Here is a 20,038-nt window from a genome sequence, read left to right as displayed (position 1 = left end):
CAGATTGGAATAGCAGAAACAAAATCAATTAAATAAAGCTAAGGAAAGAGAATATTAAATAAGCACACTTAGCTTAGATGGAGCACAGAATTATCTCTCAGAAGTTCGACGAAGATTGGCTTGAATACTTTAATTAATTCGATGATTTCTTCTGAGATTCGTGCACTATTTATAAGTGAGAAGATCAGGTCTTCGACTGGTCTAGAGTGCTCTTTGACTAGTCGAAGCAACAACAGATATTTGAAAAATCCAGCAGGATATGCTCTGACCATTCTACGACTAGTCGAAGCTTTCCTATAACTGGTCGTAGGTTTCCTTCGACTGGTCATAGGTCCTGAAAATCTTCGCTGGACTTCGAGTCGAAGATTGTACGACTGGTCGAAGAGCAGTCGACACTATTCCTACGACTGGTCGAACAGATTCCTGGACTAGTCGAAGGCTAACAGATTTTATCCGGAATACGTAACAAACTCATGACTGGTCGAGGAATTTCTTAGACTGGTCGAAGCAAGTCTAGGACTAGTCGAAGAAGGCCTAGGACTAGTCGAAGAACAGACCAATCACATGAAAAATAAACATTTGGTTTATGTATCCGAAATGACCTACTTCTAAGGTCAACCTATGGTCAATCAAACCTCAACCATGAAGTATGGACATTGAAACATTAGGAACAAGAGACCTTGAAGTATGAGCCTTGAAGTCTTGATGTAAATCAAACCTTGATGTAGCTCAATCTTGAAAGTGTACAAACTGCCTTGAACTCTTCTTGAAGTCTTGCAGCTTGAGTCTTGTCTTGTGAGCAGTTCTTTCATTCAAGATTGATCCTTGTACTTGTGAGCTTTGCTTGTTGTGAGCTTAGCTTGTTCATGAATGTTGATCCTTGAAAGAGCTTCACTTAAGCAAGTTATATATAACATAACAGTGATTTTGTCATCACAAATTTGACAGCAAACAGGGATATAAACTATAGCACTTACAGATACAACTATGGCGGGGCCAAACAACTCAATGGCCTGAGTCAACAACCCATGCCATGGGGCCACGCTTCAACATACACTTGAGGTTGTATTTTGTACAAATGACCGTTTTCTTTTATAGAAATCATTGGATTCTCGACGACCACATGTAGGACTGTCAATGAGCCAGGCCTAGGCCAAGCAAAAACAAATTTTTAATAAGACCGTCCTGATGGCTCGGCCCTACCAGTTTAAAGTCTAGGCTGAAGCCACCCTGGGTTTGCTATTTTAAATGGTTGAGTCTCAGCAGCTTGGACATGTCGACTTAGAGTCGGAGGTGATTTGTGTTGTTGAAACAGATTGGGTCTAGGCAAGTCCGTTGACTCGGACATGTCGCATGGGACTCGATCCAAGTCTTAAGACCATGATTTGGAATGATTTCCTCATTCCCCTCCCTCTCAAGTAAGGCAATTAACTGGTTGGTTTCAAGTTAGGTCCAAGTGTATTCATACCTAGACTTGCATGAAGTGGTTGTGCTTGGGTTGTTGCTTTCAGTTCCAGGTACTTGTTTAAACCCAGATCTAGTTGGGTTTAGATACCCTCTTGTCTTGAGACCTTGTATTTGGTTAGGTTTTGGATTTGTTCCAGTTTAGGGCAATCTGGATTTAACCATTCATGTATACTTTTTCATTCCTTCATGTGGTATACTCGGAAAACTATTGATTTCATTAGTAGGTATTTAAAGATTTTCAACTTATCATGTGCAATATGTTGATTTATAATATGTTAGCACCAATATGATTTCAGCAAGCATCCATGAATTTGGGGTTAGGATTTTTCAACCAAAATGGTTTTGGTATTATTACATATCTATATTTGAGTCCCATAATTTGGATTAATTAATTTGTGCTGATGTACCCATTTTAATTGAACCTGCTCCAATTCAAATTATCACATGAGACCTAACATGACCCTTAAAAAAACAAAAAAAAAATCAGGTCTAACATTGTGGACCTATGATTAACTTGAATTTTAAATGGGTAAAAAAGAAAAAAAAGAAAAGAAAAAAGAACCATGATCCATTTAAAACCGGATCGGTAGTGACCCTAATCCACTTTGGACTGCTTGACTGTAAGAAAATTTTGTAGATTAGCAAAAGTGCGAATGCACTTGGCATAATTAGTAGCGGTGAGGATCTCCCACAATATTGATAAAACTCTATAAAATAGGAAATAACTCAAATTATTATCATAATATGTTGTGTACTCTCTTGGGGCTATGTATTGGGCCTCAATACACAATCATATGGTTGTGTATATTGCTGAACATGTATATACCCTTACCATTCTGTATATTTTGCCATATGAGGAATTTCTTACATATATACCATGAACATGATTGTTTTATTTGTACATAGAGATAGACATGCTCTAGGGAGTAACATGAAGAAAATGTAGAATCAGTATATATAGGGAGTAACATGAAGAAAATGTAGAAATAAGTCCCCTGGAAATGCATATGTTGAAGGTGATGCATCAAGTGCGAGTTATTTCCTAGCAGGCACAACAGTCACCGGTGGCACTGTCATAGTTGAAGGTTGCAGCACAAGTAGTTTACAGGTATTACAACTCTCTTCCATGTCTGTATTTGCTGCTTTTAGTACTCATGTACATGTCATCTCACAAATCTTACAATCAAACTATCAGTATTGGACATGACTCCATTTACATTCAGCATCAAACTGGCTGCAATTGCTTCTCGTAAGGAACACATAAATCTGGAGCAATGGCTGAACGAAAATCTGAGCACATACAAGGATACTTTTTTTGAGGTGATTCACATGCTTTATTTCATTTCCATTGTATGAATGAACTTATCCTCAATATATGCTGCATTTTTATTTTCTCTTAAAGCTTCTTGAACATGAAAATGTTTAGAGTCCACTCATGAACATGTCTTTCTTTCTTTTTTCTCAGGATTGCCTCAAGTTCTTAAAAGAAATACCTTCTACAGCAACAAATGATGCATCTGCCAATCCTTTCCAACATTCCATTGAAAATCCTTTTGCAGATTTTCCATGCATTAAATACCATTGAAAATCCTTTTGCAGATTTTCTAAGGAACAATGGAACAATGGAAGTTGTTGTTCCAAACTGACAGTTGTTGTTTAAATATATCTGAATGTTGTTGTTGTACAGAACAATGGTAGCAGATTTTTAAAGTGTGTGGAACAGTTGTTGGGATATGAAGGGTTTAGTTGAACAGTTGCTGTTGTATAGAACAGTTGGTGAAGGGTTTTGCAGATTTTCAGAGAGAGATTTGAATTTAGCTTTGTTTTTTTCTTCTTTTTTCTTGAATTTGAGGTTGGGAGTTTGGAATTTCAGGTCATTGGGGAGAGCGATGGATTTCAATGTGATCTTTAGTCTTTCTTCATGAACTGGAAGTGGGTATTTAGAATTCTTCAAGATATATGACAGTCCCGAACAAAGTAAGTTTGCTTATTCTATGTACTTGATATGAATTTCTTAAATCTATATATGCTTTCTCATCACAATGCCTTCTTTTCTTGCAGTTCTTGAAGAATTCTTTCATTTAAGACTTGAGTTCTATGTAAAGAGAAAGGTAAGCTTTGATCTAGGCCCCCCATTTTTTCTTTTTGGTAATTGAGAAGATAGTAGTATTGACTTGCTAATTTCATGTAGAAAGTAATGTTGGATAATCTTGAAATAAAGCGGTTGAGATTGTCTAACAAAGTCAGATTCATCATTAGGGTGGTAGAAGGGGAGATTATTGTGAGTAACAGGAAGAGAGCGGATCTAGTCCTTGAGTTGTAGCAGAAGGGTTTCACACCGTTCCCTAAAACCAAAGGCGTTGATACCAGCAAGGCAATGGAAACAGAAGAAAATGAAGAGACACCAGAGGTGGGAAGAGTTGTAAGAGCAAGTGATTACGAGTATCTACTGTCGATGCCGATTAGAACCTTTACGCTGGAAAAGGTTCAAGAGCTGTTGGCTGAAAAGGGAAAGCAAGAAATGGAGGTGGAGGAATTGAAGAAGGAAACTCCAAAGTCTTTGTTGATGAAAGATCTTGATGCTTTCATTACGGCACTTGATGTGCATCTCGTCTCATCCCAATTTTGAGGACATGACTTTCCATTTCTTTTTCTTTTTTTGGGTCTTTCTTATCTGATTTTCAATCGATGCAAGAGCATGAGAAGGAAGAAGCCCAGGTGGAGGAGGCAACAGGACAAATGGAGGGTAGGTCAGGCAAGCCTCCCGCTAAGGCTTCTAGGCAAGTTGGAAAGATCCCAAGAAAGAACAACACTGAGAAAGCCAATGAAGCAGATACTGTTGTTGAATCTGTAGCATCCGTTAGTACTACAGCTGAAACTGGTAGGCATCATTCTTTTCTGATGAATAAAAAAATCATCTTTGTCAGTAAGCTAGTGTTTAGACGTATACGCCAATCGGTAGCAGAGAAATTAAAACCCGATTGGCGTGTTTAAACGTACATGCCAATCGACAGCACAGAAATTGAAACCCGAAATGGGTGGATTGTCAGTTACCATTTTTTTCCATCTTGAAGATTTCATTCATCTCAATGCTTTTTATCTTTTTCTCTCCATAGGACATGTATCTGAGGGGGGTAAAACCCAAAGGCAGGGGAGCTCTGAAGAAGGCTCTTGCTAGAAAGGTGTGCTTGCAAATCCTGAAACTTCTTATTTCCCAAGTATCTCCCTGTTTTTATGGACTTCTCATTGCCTTTTTGGTTTGGGTCTTTTAGCAGAAAATGCCGACTGCCATTGATAGTGAAGAGGAAGATGATGAGGTGCTCGAGCTGAAAGAACGACTGGCAGCATATAATTTTGATTCTCCTTTAGATCAAACAGGTATATGATCATCCATGTGCAGTAAACTTTCGGATCAAAGCGAAGTTGAGAATAGGGTGTTAGTTGATTGCAAATTGATAACCAGTAGATGTACATGCATGGAGTTTTCGATTGCAATTGTTGAGAAGCAATTTGGCTGCCAGAAGGCATTGGATTGTGTTGTTAATGAGAACTTTAAATAGACATATAACTATTATGTTGGCATTGTGCTTTTGTGAATGGAAATGAATGATTGTGTTTGATTGAATGAATGAATGATTTAGCCATGAAGTATTTATCTATATTAGCTTATAGGAGTTATTAGGGTGTACTACAATGGTAAGAGCTGCCATTACTAATTAAATTTTTTATTAACAATAGTCGTTAGCTACGGCTATTAACAATAGCCCTTTGTTGAAAATCGTAGCTCGTGCTAAATTTAGCTTTTTGCTACGGTTCTCATTCTACTTTTACCTACAGGTAAAATTTGTAGCTGCATATAATTTTAAGCTATGGACAATATTATTACGGCTTTAATCCTTACCTATAGTTTCATTAGCTACGACTATTAACCGTAGCCTCGTATTTGAAAACCATAGCTATTGCTAATTTAAGCCTATTGCTACGGTTCTTGCTCAACTTTTAGTTACAGATATAATCCATAGCTGTAAATACTTTAGAGCTACAGAAGCAATGACTACGAATTTAATCCGTATCCATTATCTCTATGGCTACAGATTGTATTCGTAGCCATAGCTTTTAGACCTATGGCTATGGCATCAATAGCTACGGTCGTGCTACGAATCTTAACCGTAGCCATAGGCTTTTAGCTACGGTTTTTATCCGTAGCCTTTGCCCTGTTTTCTTGTAGTGTATGGCCTCACACAAGGGCCAAATATATAACACCATGGGCCTCACTCAAAAGCTTAATACACATCACGATGGGCCTTTCACATAGGCCTAACATACATCACAATAGGCTCCATCACCTGACCCTCAATGCATCACAATGGGCCTCATCACATAGGCCTCATATACATCACATTGGGCCTTAAACACGGGCTGAATACACATCACAACGAGCCTCAAATATGGGCCGCATATACATCACATTGGGCCTCAAACACGGGCCGAATGCACATCACAATGGGCCTCAAATATGGGCCACATATACATCACATTGGGCCTCAACAATCGGTCTCGATATCTGGCCTTGACAATCGGAATCAACCTCGATAATTGACCTCGACAATCAGCCTATATAATCGGCTTCAACAATCGGAATCGGACTCAACAATCGGAATCGGTATCGATAATCAGAATCGGTATTAACAATCTGAATCAGCTTCGACGATCAGAATCTGAATCATCCTTAGCAATTGGCCTCGACAATCGAAATTGGTATAGACAATCGGAATCGACCTCAATAATCGGCCTCGATAATTGAAATCAGAATTGTCCTCGATAATTGGAATCGAAATTGGCCTCAACAATTGGTCCTGACAATCGAAATTGGCCTCAATAATCAGAATCGAAATTGTTCTCAACAATCAGCCTCAACAATCGGAATCAGAATCAGCCTTAACAATCGTCATCGATAATCGAAATCAGCCTCGATAATTGGAATCAGTATCGACAATCGAAATCGACCTCGATAATCGGAATCGACCTCGACAATCAGAATTGTCCTCGACAATCGGCCTCGACAATCGAAATCGGCATCGACAATCAGAATCGGCCTCAATAATCAGCCTTAACAATCGGAATCGGAATCGGCCTTGACAATCGGAATCAGCCTTGATAATTGGCCTCGACAATTGGAATCAGAATCGGCCTCAACAATTGGAATTAAAATCGTCCTCAAATATTGGCCTCGACAATCAAAATCGGAATCAACTTCAATAATCGGCCTCGACAATCAAAATCGGCCTCAACAATCGAAATCAGAATCGGCCTAAGGGAAGGTCAAAATGTGGACATTTAACCATCATCGCCCATCAATGTAGTCATTTGACTAACATTGCTCCCAAGGGGTAGCCCTCATAGGGCCAAACATATAATAGGCCCATGGCCTCACACAAGGGCCTAATGCACATCAGTTTGGGCCTCCCTCATGGGCCACATATATATCACAATGGGCCTCGGCACATGAGCCATAATACACATCACATAGGCCGCATCACATGGGCCATAATACATATCACATAGGCCGCATCACATGGGCCACATCACATGGGCCTATATATATCACAACGGACCACATCACGGTGGGTCACATACGATCTCAATGGGCCTTATACAATCACAATGGGCCACCTCACATGGGCCGAAAATACGTCACAATGAGCCACGACATATGGGCAAAAATACATCTCAATGGGCTACGACCCATGGGCCTCAGTATATAACAATGGGCCTCACTCGTGGGCCTTATATACACAACAAGTGGGCCCTGCATATGGGTCTAATATACATAACAGGTGGGCCCTGCACCTGGGCCTCAAATACATAACAGGTGGGCCCTACACATGGGTCTCATATGTATCAAATGGGCCACGTATCTGGGCCTTGAATATATCAAATGGGCCATGCGACATGGGCCTAATACATATCACAATGGGCCTTGCCCATAGGCCACGAATATATCACAATGGGCCTTGCCCATAGGCCACGAATATATCACATTGGGTCTTGCCTATGGGCCTCAGATTCAAGCAGGTGGGCCCCATCATATGGGACCAAAATACACAACAGGTGGGCCCTACACAAGGGCCTCAAATACATCAAATGGGCCTCATGGATGGGCCATAGATACTTGAGGTGGGCCCCAAGTGAGAGCTTGGATTACACATGAAAATCATTTCAATAGTGGCAGGTGCAACATGTGTATCACTGTACACTATCATTCCATGGGGCACATGGCCCACTAACATGATCAGCACTGTCCAAACATTGTCCAGGTAAATCAGCACCATCCAAACATTTCTCATATAAATTAACACCATCCAAACATTGTCTATGTATATCTGCACCATCCAAACATTGGACAACACCATCCAACATTGTCTAACACCATCCAACACTATCTGGACGGTGTGGATGAGACAAATACATGACGGTGTGGCCACAACATCACCTAAGCATTATTCAGCACCGTCCAGCAATGTCTAGATGGTGTGGATGAAACGAATACATCATGGTGTGGCCACAACACCACCCAAGCATTGTCTAACACCGTCCAACACTCTAGATGATGTGGATGAAATGAATACATCATGGGTGGGGTCCACATACGTGGCCCACCAGATATTTGAATCTGCTTCATCTTTTTGTCTCAAGCCCAAAGAAGAGCTCACCAATGGGTGGACAGTTCAGATGCAACACAAACATCACATGGGAAGTGGGTCCCACCCGTCCAGATTGCTAGACGGTGAGGATAAGACCTACACATACGGGTTGGGTCCCACGTAGATGGGCCACCCCACCTTCCCTCTCTCTCTCTCTATTTATATATATATATATTATATTATAATAACACAATTATTATTTTATTATTTATTTATTATTTTATTTTTTTGAGGTCAGGCTAACGTCCAGTGTCCTGGATGGACAGCCTGGATGAAAGCCACCAATAGGGACGGTGAATCACATCATCCAAGAGGCTAGACGGGTAGATAAATCACGTGTATCATGGTGGCACCACGTGGGTGGGCCACCATGATCTGGATCAAGATGATATTCGTGTTTTCCCTCCATCCAGACCCAGCATCTGGAGGGTCTGGATTACATAAACATCGCATGGGCCCCACGTTTCACCAAGCTGATATTTGCATTTTCTCTCCATCTGAGCCTGTCCAGACGGTTGGGTAGTAAGCCCGTCCACTGGACAGTCCAGCAAAACAGGCCTCACAGGGAGATGGCATGGATAAAAAAACATTATGGTGGGCCATATACACACGCTAGGTGGGCCAGATACCTCATCATCAAAAATGAAAGAGAGAGAGAGAGAGACGGAGAAAGAGAGAACGATGGAGATGGGAGGGACGCTGCCACTATGGGTCCCTTAAAATATAATGTATACATCAAGTGGGTCCCATTATAAGTGGGCCCTAAATCAAAAACCTTTGATCATGGACTTCTCCTTCCATCAACGCATTCTAGAGCTCCAATGGATGAGATTCAACGGTCGAGATTGGTTTTGGAGGGTGGGAAGGAGAGATAGGAAGTGGGCCACATCTAACTCTCCCTCATAGAGCTTGGACGTGGATTGCTCTCATGGAGCTTGGGAGAAAAATGAGAGAGAGATGAGAGAGAGAAAGAGGTGATGTGAGTGATGGGGTGATGGGGAGATAGATGGGTGAAGTGATGGAAAGTTGACTTTTGGGGAAGGGTGTGGTACTTGGGGATGGGTGTGAGTGATGAGAGTGATGGGGTGTGTACTTGACATTTGATGGGATGTATTCTCTTGGGATTTACAACACACGGCATTTTGCCCGAACTGAACGCGGGCCCACATCTCCTGGCCTGGGTATTGCCTCATCGTGTAATAGGTGGCGTCGAAATCGCAGTAACGACGCGATCGCAAGGGTACAAGTCTTGGGTCGAGCTGACTCTGATATAAGGGACACAACTCAGGATCGTGCGCAAATGTCAATAACAGGTCGCGGGTCACCGAAATTCGACCGGGAGGATTGCGGAAGCTTATGGAACAGTACGGGTTAGGATACAAGCCTCACATAGGCTTTTGCAAGTCAGTGGTTATATGTTGTTATATGAGGTATCATATTTAGTGGATCCCATTTATGTACATGTATTTGTCATTTGAGGTATCATATAATGCTTTAGCAGGGAGTTTTTATTTTCAGTATGCTTAAACTTTTTAGTTTGATGAATAGGATTCTTATTAAACAATCATGTGAATAGGATTTATTTTGTGAATAAAATTCTTATTAAACAAAAATATGAATTATTTTTGGAATGACTATCAAGTGTAAGATTCAAAAATTCAAAAATAAAAAAAATCTGACAATATTTTTTTATTCACAGATATTTTAGCGACAGACCAAATTCGTCGCTAATTTCTGAACATGTTGAAAATCAATGACGGATTTAGTCTTATTTTTAATGACCAATAATTCGAGTGGATTTTTTGAATTTTAGCAATGGATTTTTTATTTTTGCGATGGATCTTATCCATCAGTAATCGGCGACGGACCTTATCCGTCGCAAAAAAAAAATGACCCAGTAAACAGCCACAGACCAAGCGACGGACGAAATCCGTCGTTTATTTGGTTTTATGACGGATTTGGTCCATCACAAATTCACGATTTTACTGTAGTGTAGTTCAAATTCTGGCATCCTCGACCATTCGAAGACCATGTTCGACTAGTCGAAGATTCATTAGATCTTATCCCGCTTAAATCTGAAAATCTGTTAGAACTAAATCTGGTGCTTGGGCCAGTCGAAGGAACAACTTTTTGCCTATAATTTGAAGTTCTATCTCAATCCGAAAATGCATTCAACTCTATCAAAATCCTTCTGCAAGAGAGAGAGAAGCCTTAGTTATTGTCAAGCTATTGAACAGTATTTATAAATCATTTTTTAGCCTTTTTGTTTAATTCTTTAATATCAAACTCTGTCATTCTGATTCTAAAAAGAGAGTGAATACTCTTCTTTTTGAGATATAAAGGAATTAATATAAGTATTTAAATTTAATTAAAATCAATAGAACCCTGGACCTTTTTTATCGGACTAAACATTGAACATTCGACATTAAAAAAAAGCGGTTCTATGGCTGCAACTACATCTATGGTGAAGATAAGTATACATTTACATTTTGTATTTGGTTGTTCTGAGATAGCCAGAAAATCTCAGTGTTGGTTTTTCTAAGATAAGCCAAAAAATCTTAGTGTTGGTTTTTCTGAGATAAGCCAGAAAATCTCAGTGAGGTGTTTCTTTGTTGTGATAGCCCGGTAAAATCACAACTATATCAGGTTTTAAGGTGACCCTGTGAAAACCTTATTCCTAGTGAAAGCCAAGATTATGTGGATAGTAATTTTAGGAGTGGAGTAGGTGTGGTTGTTTGAGAATAATTGTTGACACACCAAACCACTATAATTCTTGGTGTTATAATGAATGATTTTATTATTTTTGTAGTGAATGGTTGTAATTTCATTTCAGTACAAGTGGTGAATGTTTGTAATAATTAGTTTTATTTACTCTTGCTCAGTTTGGAATTTTGATTCTTATCACATTCATGAAATAACGTTGTCCTACCTAAACTTATTTAGGTGAAGGTTATCTGTAAGGCCCATATCCTACTCTATACCATTCCTTAGGCTCCCACGATCCTCCCCGTTGAATTTTTACGACCCGTGACCTGTAGACAGTATTTGCGCACGACCCTAAGTGACATCGCATAAATCTGAGTTGGCTCGACTCGAAACTTGTACCCTATCGACCACGCCGTGCTGTGGTCCAACGCCGTAACTTGCGCACCGATGCGATACCCAAGATAAGAGTTGTGGGCCCGCGTATATTTCAAGGAAACGTCGCACGTTGTGAATCCTGAGAGAGGAATCTCTACTCAACTTATCACATCAATCAATCAAGTACATCCCATCACAACCTATACTTAGCCCATCCCTCTCTTACCAACAAGGCATGATACCCATCCCTCTCTCATCCAAAAGTCAACTTCCACTCATCTATCTCTTATACACACCCATCCCTCTCTCCTAACACCTCCTCTCTCTCTCATTTTCTCCACCATTTCCAAGCAACCAAAGAGAGGAACGTCCAAGCTCTAACCCAAGTGTGTGGCCCACTTCCTACCTCTAATCTCTCATCTCAACCCTTCAATCTTCATCATCCTCCATCAAAGAGGAAGCCAAAGAGCTAAGGAAGCCAAGGGACCAAGAAGAAGTAAAATAGGTGGGTGTTTTGTAGGATTAAATTGTGATTTTTAATGATGGGCCAAGTGAGGCCTACCGATTGATGGTATGGATCTCACTTTGGACACAAGGTGTGGCCAATGGCCCACCATGATTCATATGTTTTTTCCATGAGGAGTCCATTCTCTATGGACCCCACCATGATGTTTATTTATTATCCATCTTGTAGTGGGCATCTAGGCCTTGATCTTTGTGGTGGGGATAGGGTTTTCTGAAATTGCGATATTGACCGCTCTAGTAGAAGTAGGAATAGGTCAAAGTGTCCTAGAGGGGGGTGAATAGGACTTTATACAATATTATGACAATTTAAAATCCTATTACCATTATCTCAATCTAATATAACAATTTATCAAGATATCTTCAACTTAACTCTAATGGCTTCCAATCCAAATAGAGGATCTAATCACAAGACTATTCAATATATAAACAGTATATAAATTTAGTCTATGATGGATGTACTGAGTGACTATGTGTGAGATGTGTTACTTATCAGTTCTAAACAATCATGCATCATGTGATAATTCAAAGTAAACATAATAAGAGAATATGCAAATAACAATGTCAAACACAGTTGTTTTATAGTGGTTCGGCTATATGCTTACTCCACTCTCGGCGGATGCACTCAACGCTTGAGTGTATTGGATTTCACTAATGGAGGTTTTAAATTAGGCGTAACTCAAACCAATACAACCTACACAAGGATGACTCTAGGACCTACACAAGATACCTAACATGCCTACACAGAGGCACAAGTTTATGCCCTACACAAGATCAAAGGTCAACACAAAGCACCTAGGTTTTATGCCCTATACAAGATAAAAGGATCCACACAAGGAACCTACTTTTTAGACCATACAGGTCAAGGATCCACACAAGGAACCTAACTTTTAGACCACATAGGTCAAAGACCTACACAAGGACCTAACTTTTAGACCACATAGGTCAAGGACCAACATAAGAACCTAAGTTTATGCCCTACACAAGAGCAACAGTCAACACAAAGCACCCACATGTACTCTCCCGTCGGAGGCTTCCTATGAGGGCTTGAAAGGGGTGAGAATCACCTGTGACCTAATCTTACAAAAGGAATGATCAACAAGGTCTCTGTACTCTAATGACTTACAGATAAGTAGGTGAGCCCCGTTAAGCACATTGATGAAGATCTCCTCCTTGATGGTGAAGATTCTTCAGCTCCCTTGATCTGCAACACTTGATGATGTTCTAATAAAGGCGATGGGTTGGGTCAAGGTTATGTTGGAATCTTACTCTATCAAATGTTTTCCTATTTTAGAGAATGAGTGATTCAAAGCATTTAAGCATTCAAGGTATCCCAACTTAATGATTTTTCATTAAGGTAGTAGCTAGATGATCCTTGAATGGGGAAGTTCATTCCTCAATCCAGTCTATTTAATATCAATGATGAGGGTGGATTGAAGGATGAACTTCCATGAGAAAAAGGGCATGGGATAGATGATAGACAATAACACTCTCAAAGCACTCTCTCTTTTTCTCACCTAACAACCAAGAACAAGCTCTCCTTAAATACAAAAAAAGCTCCAATGGTAATAAAGATGTCAGATTCTGACAGAGTTTGATATCATTGGGCCTGCTTTGATGTCATCGAACGTATACTTTCGATGTCATTGAAGTAAGGTTCGATGATACGAACTCTACTAAAGAACATACCTGGAACATTTTGACTAAGGATCGATGTTATCGAGTAGCGTCGATGTCATCGAAGTTTGAATTCCGATTTCATCAACAACATATTCGATACATCGATCATTTTCATATGATTGTCAAAAGAGCTTGCTGGACAATCTTTGATCCATTTCGATAATATTGATCATATATCGATTTCATCGATATTCGAATTATGATCATATTGAGAAAATATCGATTCCTCAGTCATTACCACATGATTTACCTTGTACGATTGCTGGAATAGTTTTGTCCAGATTCGATCTCGTCGATATACCTTTGATATCATTGATATTTGAATTTCGATGACATCAAGTATGGTTTTGAGTCCTCGATTTTTCTAGATGATTTTCCTCCGAAGCTCGTTGGGCAAAGACTTGACTGAATTTGATGATATTGAACGCATATTAATATCATCAAAGTTTGAATTCAGATGATATCGAAGATGATTTGATTACTCGAGCAATGTCAAGATATTTTCCAAAAGTTGTTGGACAAGGCTCGAAGTAAATCGATATCATCAATTCTCCTTCGATGTGATCGATATTTGAATTTTGATATCATCAAAATGCTATTCAATTTATTGAACATATTGTCCAAAATACTTTGTGGTTACTAGACATAGAATGACCTAATTCAATGATATTGAGTAGTTTTCGATATCATCGAACGTGAGTGTTCGATGCTATTGATGTGTACTCGATACCATCAAATACGGTTAGAAAAACTTGGAAGATTGTCCTATTTTAAAACTCAAGTTTACAGACATACTTTCCCATGTTGTTCTAAGACTTTTAAGGCTTTTGTTTACCTGGGTGTTTTGGGACATGGGATGTGAGGCTAAGTTTATCTTTGATGAGTTCGGAGCACACATCTAGTTGAGACAGATGCTTGATGATCTTCATATGGGGCCCACTTGTCTTACCGACTCAACTCTCATGCTAATTGACAAACCAGGGTACTTTCAATCTCTCCCTTTGTCAATTACGTGAAAAAACACCTAAAACACACCTAGAACAACATCCAAAATTGTGTGTACATAAACTTTACACAAATTTACAAAGATACTATGGAGTTCACACACAATCTTTATCTAGACAGCTGCTCCCCCTATCTTCTTGCGGCTGCTCCCCCTATCACCTACATCACCATGCTCAAAACCATATACCAAGTAGTGTTCTCATGGTGGGATTTATTCTCCCCTTTTTTGTCAGCCATTGACAAAGATTAATATACCAATAACAGATCAAATGATTGAAGTTGACATTAAAGAAATTGGGAGAATTACGGTGATAGGAGGACTGATAATTCCCATGTGAGCATATAATCTGTGAAACAAGATAAATATGCATTGTAAAGCATGGAATCACCAAACCACACACAAGAAACCACTTCTATGGGCATTTAATAATCAACAGGGAATCAATCAGCATTTGTCACATAACATGCATCCCATAAACAGTTCCTATAAAGCTCAAACAGATCATCAGTAAATAATATGAGCAACTAGACAGGCTGCATTTAAAATTAACATAAATATATCATCATTCATGCAAGGAATATTCAAAAGAACTGCCCAAGTTTGGAAGAATTTAGAGCATTTAAAAACAAACATCCATCAAAGTATTCAGCCCATCGATGGGCATATCAAAACACAAGTATTCTCCTCATCTAGAGGACGAACAACCAAAAAAAACCTGACTAATAACCACCAAAAAATGTTAATTTGTCCAATGTTAGTTGACCACCACATACACTCATAGGTACGTAGGGCATTCAAAAAGATACTCATGCTCGACGTATAAATGAGTAATCGGTGTATGTGATGGCATAAGAGCAATTGTCACTATGGTGCTGTGGCCGAGTGAGATGGCGCCGTGTCATCTCGACAACACGTCATTAGATCAACGAGTTGTCGTACCGTGTGCTATAATCCAACCACCATTTTCTTCAAGGCTGAGATCTATTCATCATGCTTCTCAATTTTATCTTCTATTCTCACCATCCACACAAGGTTGCCCCGACCCGATCTTGATGAAATCTGAACCGTTGAGTCTGTGCAAAGTCCGTTGGAGTCGGAACTGGCTGAGGCTCCTATAGATCTCCTTCTGTTTGCGATGCTCCTTCCCCCATTTCCCCTTCTCCTTGGATTTCTTCCTCAAACTAACCTTACGTATATGGATGGAACTTAAGGTCCATCTTTCGAATGTTGACCTTGTTGAAATGCTGTAGCGGATGCTCAGGATCGTCCGTCATAGGTAGTCCAATTTTGTCGCATAGCACATAGATGATGTGAGGGAAAGGTAGGTGGCCTGCTTTGGAGGTGTGAATGACACTGACTAATTGGTGAAGAATTAAAGTGGGCAGACATATCTTGACACCAGTTGCAATGCAGTATACAACCGTGACCATAAACCAGTAAGATCAGCACGATTCACTCCTCTAGGATAAGCATTGGTGGAGAATATCCCGTGCAAGACTCGATATTTAGGACTCATATATTTTTCTTTCAAAGTATTCCCTTGATACCATGGGATATCTCTTTCCTAGCATAGGAATTTTGTGACCTTAGAGTGGGTTGTTGGGTCCTCAAGATCAAGATCGGATAGACCGACAGGAGACAGGATAAGACCGAAAATGTTGGCAATGGATTCTATAGTGATTTCAACACTCTCTTCCCCCCAACAGTGACAGTAATGGACGAAGGATTAAGAATCGAGGAATGACTATAGGCAAGGAATTGGTAAGTTCTCTCATCATGACACAGACCTCTAAAATTCAAAATAACCAACCAATCGACTACATCCAATAGAGGTTCCAAATTGAAAGGTTTGATGCAATCCCTTTTAACCCATCGTTCATGCACAAGGCGCCTCCTTATATATTTTTCAAGGATATGTGGAGGAGGAGCTACAACAATGGGTGGAGGTACAGGGGTCATAGCCGGAGCTTTACTGCATGACATTTGTCGAGTAGTGGAGCTCCGTTGGCGTGCCGGGGATCTCTGATCCTGTGCCCTGGACCTTTCTTTTAGGGCTAGGGTTTTCTTCCTGGTAGGCCTGGAGGATTCCCCTATGACAGGTGCTTTTCCGTTGTCTTTACTCATTTAGACAACCAAAAATTTAAAAAGAACTGATAAATGAAAGGAATCTGATAGACCACTGAAAGCTATGAAGACCAACCAGAGAGACTATGCCAAGAAATGAACTTTTAATCCATCCAGGAAGACCCAAAAATGTAGAATACCTTGAGGAATCAAAAGGATATGTCATGAAATTACCAGATTTGAGCCACACTAGACTACTTGCAGTCATCAAAAGAGGGGGAAAATAGTCGGAGAAGATGAACAATCAAGGAGAGAAGACAAAACAGAATTTTCCCGCTCCTCCACTTTTTATCAAGTGGAAGTGTTCGATAACATCGAATCTACGTCGATTTCATCGACCGCCTTAGGTCAATGTTATCAAAGAGGTCTTCGATAACACTTTATAACATGTGACGCTTCTAATTTTGAAAGGTCGTCGAGGATATCGATATGCGTTCGATATAATCGAGGATTGGTTCGACTCATCGACAAACTTATCGAAGAGAAAAAGTATGACATTGATTTGAGTACTTCGATGATCTTTCATATATGCATATCATAGTATATTTTCATATCAGCTTACATACACATCAAAATTTATACAAAAAGTTATAACCTTCAAAATTATAAGCACTTGCAGTGTTTATATTCAAAAAGAATTTTTAAGGAGTTTTGTCCTCAGATATATCATAATAATCACAAAGAAATACATCTTTTCACATATGTATGTCCATGGCTTAGATGTTGTACCTTGGACATATTATCTATGTTCCCATACTAGTAGGCCAAAGGATCATCCTTCCTGTTGCCTCTAATAACATAACATTGATCATTAGTGTGAAGACCGATCATAATTAGTTTTCCTGATAGGTCCAAGATCTTGCACTCATGTGTGGAGAATGTTACCACATGCTTGTTGTCACATATTTGAGAGATGCTTAGAAGGTTGTATGTTAGACCTTCTACACAAAAAGCATTCTCATTTTTTAGCATCTCTAATCCAACAATGGTTCCATGCCCTATTACCTTAGCAATGCTTCCATCGCCAAAAGTGACCTTCTCATTATCAAGAGGTGAGTAGTTGGAGAGAAGTGTCTTGTCACCTGTGACATGTCTTGAGCACCTGCTATCTAAGTAGCACTTAGTATTATTGCCTGTTTTTGGACTTGAATGAGTTACTAGGAAATTTTTATTTCCTTTAACCACCCATGTTGTGGCAAGTCTTCATGAGGATGGTTCTTTCATTTTGTTAGGAACTTGTCTGGGTACATTGGGTAACTGAATCACTTTTCCATGTTTCATCAATTCATTTGTTTTCTGATTCAGTCGAGCCACCTGATTTAGTAGTTCCTCCATTTTCTTGGTCATTTTAGGTGGAGATGGATATGTCTTACCTTTGGGTATGAACCTTGGTGGACTCTTAACATTTTGCACTGTTCTTCCGGTTGGTTTATATTTACCAGTAAAGTTCAAACCGGAATTAGGATGAGTCCAATCAAAGGTATGACATTCAATTTGTAATGTCCTGAATCTCCACATAAGTGACAAATAGGAGTAACCCTTGTATTACTTCCTAAAGCAGATGTTTTCTTAGTTGTTGTTGCCGTAGGGGTAAGAATTGGTTTGAAGTTTTCATATCCTAATCCCCTTTTATCCTTTTATGGTCTCCCCATTCCCAAAAGTTTTTCTAATTTTTAATTACTTTGGGAGAATTTGTAATTCAACTCAACAAAAATTTTAGATTTTTCTACATCAAACATGAGTGTGTGATTTTCATTCTTAAGACATATGTTTTCAGCTTTCAATGACTCAATCTGTTTGTTTAGTTTCACTGACTCAGATTTCAGAAATGAGTTGATTTTTTCAAGCCTATCATTATCTGAGTGGTATTGCTGAAGATCATTAATTATGTGTGTATTAGTCTCTAAAGTTTTGTCTAGATCCATTTGCAGCAATTTATTCTTATTTTCACTAATCCCAAGTCTTTTAAGGATGTTGATGCTATGTATGTAAAGTTGATTATAGGCATCCTGTAATTTATCCTTTCCTTCTTCTTTCACCTCATTTGATGAAAATGTCCCTTCGACTCGCGATTCATCAATTTCGTCAATAACCAATGGAATGTTTGTGGGTGTGGAGGCCATGAGTATTTTCAGGGATTTTTGTTCTCCATCACTTTCTGAACCACTGAAATCTAAGTTTGATTCTTCAGTATCATCCCAAGTGGCTGCCATAGCCTTTCTTTTGGTTTTTCTGTTGAGGCATTTAGTGGACAGGTGTCCAAACTTTTACCACATGTAACACCGTGGCTCTTTGGACCTTTTAACAGGTTTACCTGTATAATGCTTGTTGTCCAACTATTTCCCTTTAAATGGTCGGCCACGGGTTTTATGAAAGAATTTTTTGAACCGTTGAGCTAAAAGGGCCACTTCATCATTATTTTCCCTTTCACTTTCCTTCTCCTCATTTGTGGTGATATGTTTAGATGTTTTTAGGGCATTATTTTTGGATTTGGGAGCAGGTTTAAAGTGTAGTTCAAATGTTTGTGGGGAACCTATGAGTTCTTCTACTTTCATTTCATCCACATTTCTACACTCTTCGATAGTTGTTACTTTGGAGTTGAATCGTTCCAGTAGGGATCTTAGTATTTTCCTTCAAAATTTTGACACTGGAACCTTCTCTCCCAGTCCTCCCATGGAGTTATATATGATATTCAGTTTTGTAAAGAATTCCATGAAAGTTTCATGCTCCTCCATTCTAAGATGTTCAAATTGTGATGTTAAGAGCTGCAACTTAGATCTTTTCACTGTGCTGGTTCCCTCATGGGTTGTTTCTGACAAATCCTATGCTTGTTTTGATGTGCTACATATACTAATTTGATTAAACACTTCTTGAGACACAGCACAGTAGATGACATTCATTGCTTTAGCTTCAGAAGTTTATTTTTCTTTATCGAATGCTGTCTATATTTCTTTAGATTTTGGTTTAGAGATGGTTATGCCATTTTCTAGTACTATTTGTTCGGTTGGCGGCACATATCCGTTTTCAACAATGTCCCAAACGTCATGATCCAAAAATCTTAGAAAGTAGGGCATCCTAGCCTTCCAGTAGGCATAATTTGAACCATCAAAGATAGGAGGTCTAGTTACAGATGAGCCCTCTCCTTTGGCCACGATTCCAACTTTAGTCAAGATCACTCTCGAGGCAGTTAAGCCCTAAAGAGAGACCCGCTCTGATACTAATTGAAATTGTGATATTGACCACTCTAGTAGAAGTAGGAATAAGCCAAAGTGTCTTAGAGGGGGGTGAATAGGACTTTATAAAATATTATGACAATTTAAAATCCTATCATCATTATCTTGATCTAATATAACAATTTATCAAGATATCTTTAACTTAACTCTAATGGCTTCCAAGCCAAATAGAGGATCCAATCACAAAACTATTCAATATCTAAACAGTATATAAATTTAGT

The 20,038-nt window shown here is 39.3% G+C and overlaps 1 long non-coding RNA gene across 1 annotated transcript; it reads left to right on the top strand.

Moving 5' to 3' along the window:
- Positions 1-2,467: 2,467 nt before the first annotated feature.
- Positions 2,468-4,079, top strand: LOC131229704 (uncharacterized). The gene is made up of 5 exons (XR_009163552.1): positions 2,468-2,575; positions 2,691-2,787; positions 2,933-3,444; positions 3,529-3,578; positions 3,659-4,079. It is a non-coding gene; the product is annotated as an uncharacterized LOC131229704 (long non-coding RNA).
- The last annotated feature ends 15,959 nt before the right edge of the window (positions 4,080-20,038 follow it).

Source organism: Magnolia sinica, chromosome 16 (genome assembly GCF_029962835.1).
Source record: "Magnolia sinica isolate HGM2019 chromosome 16, MsV1, whole genome shotgun sequence".
Taxonomy (NCBI): Eukaryota; Viridiplantae; Streptophyta; class Magnoliopsida; order Magnoliales; family Magnoliaceae; genus Magnolia; species Magnolia sinica.
Note: the sequence above shows the minus strand (reverse complement) of the source record. Positions and strands in the feature narration are given on the sequence as shown.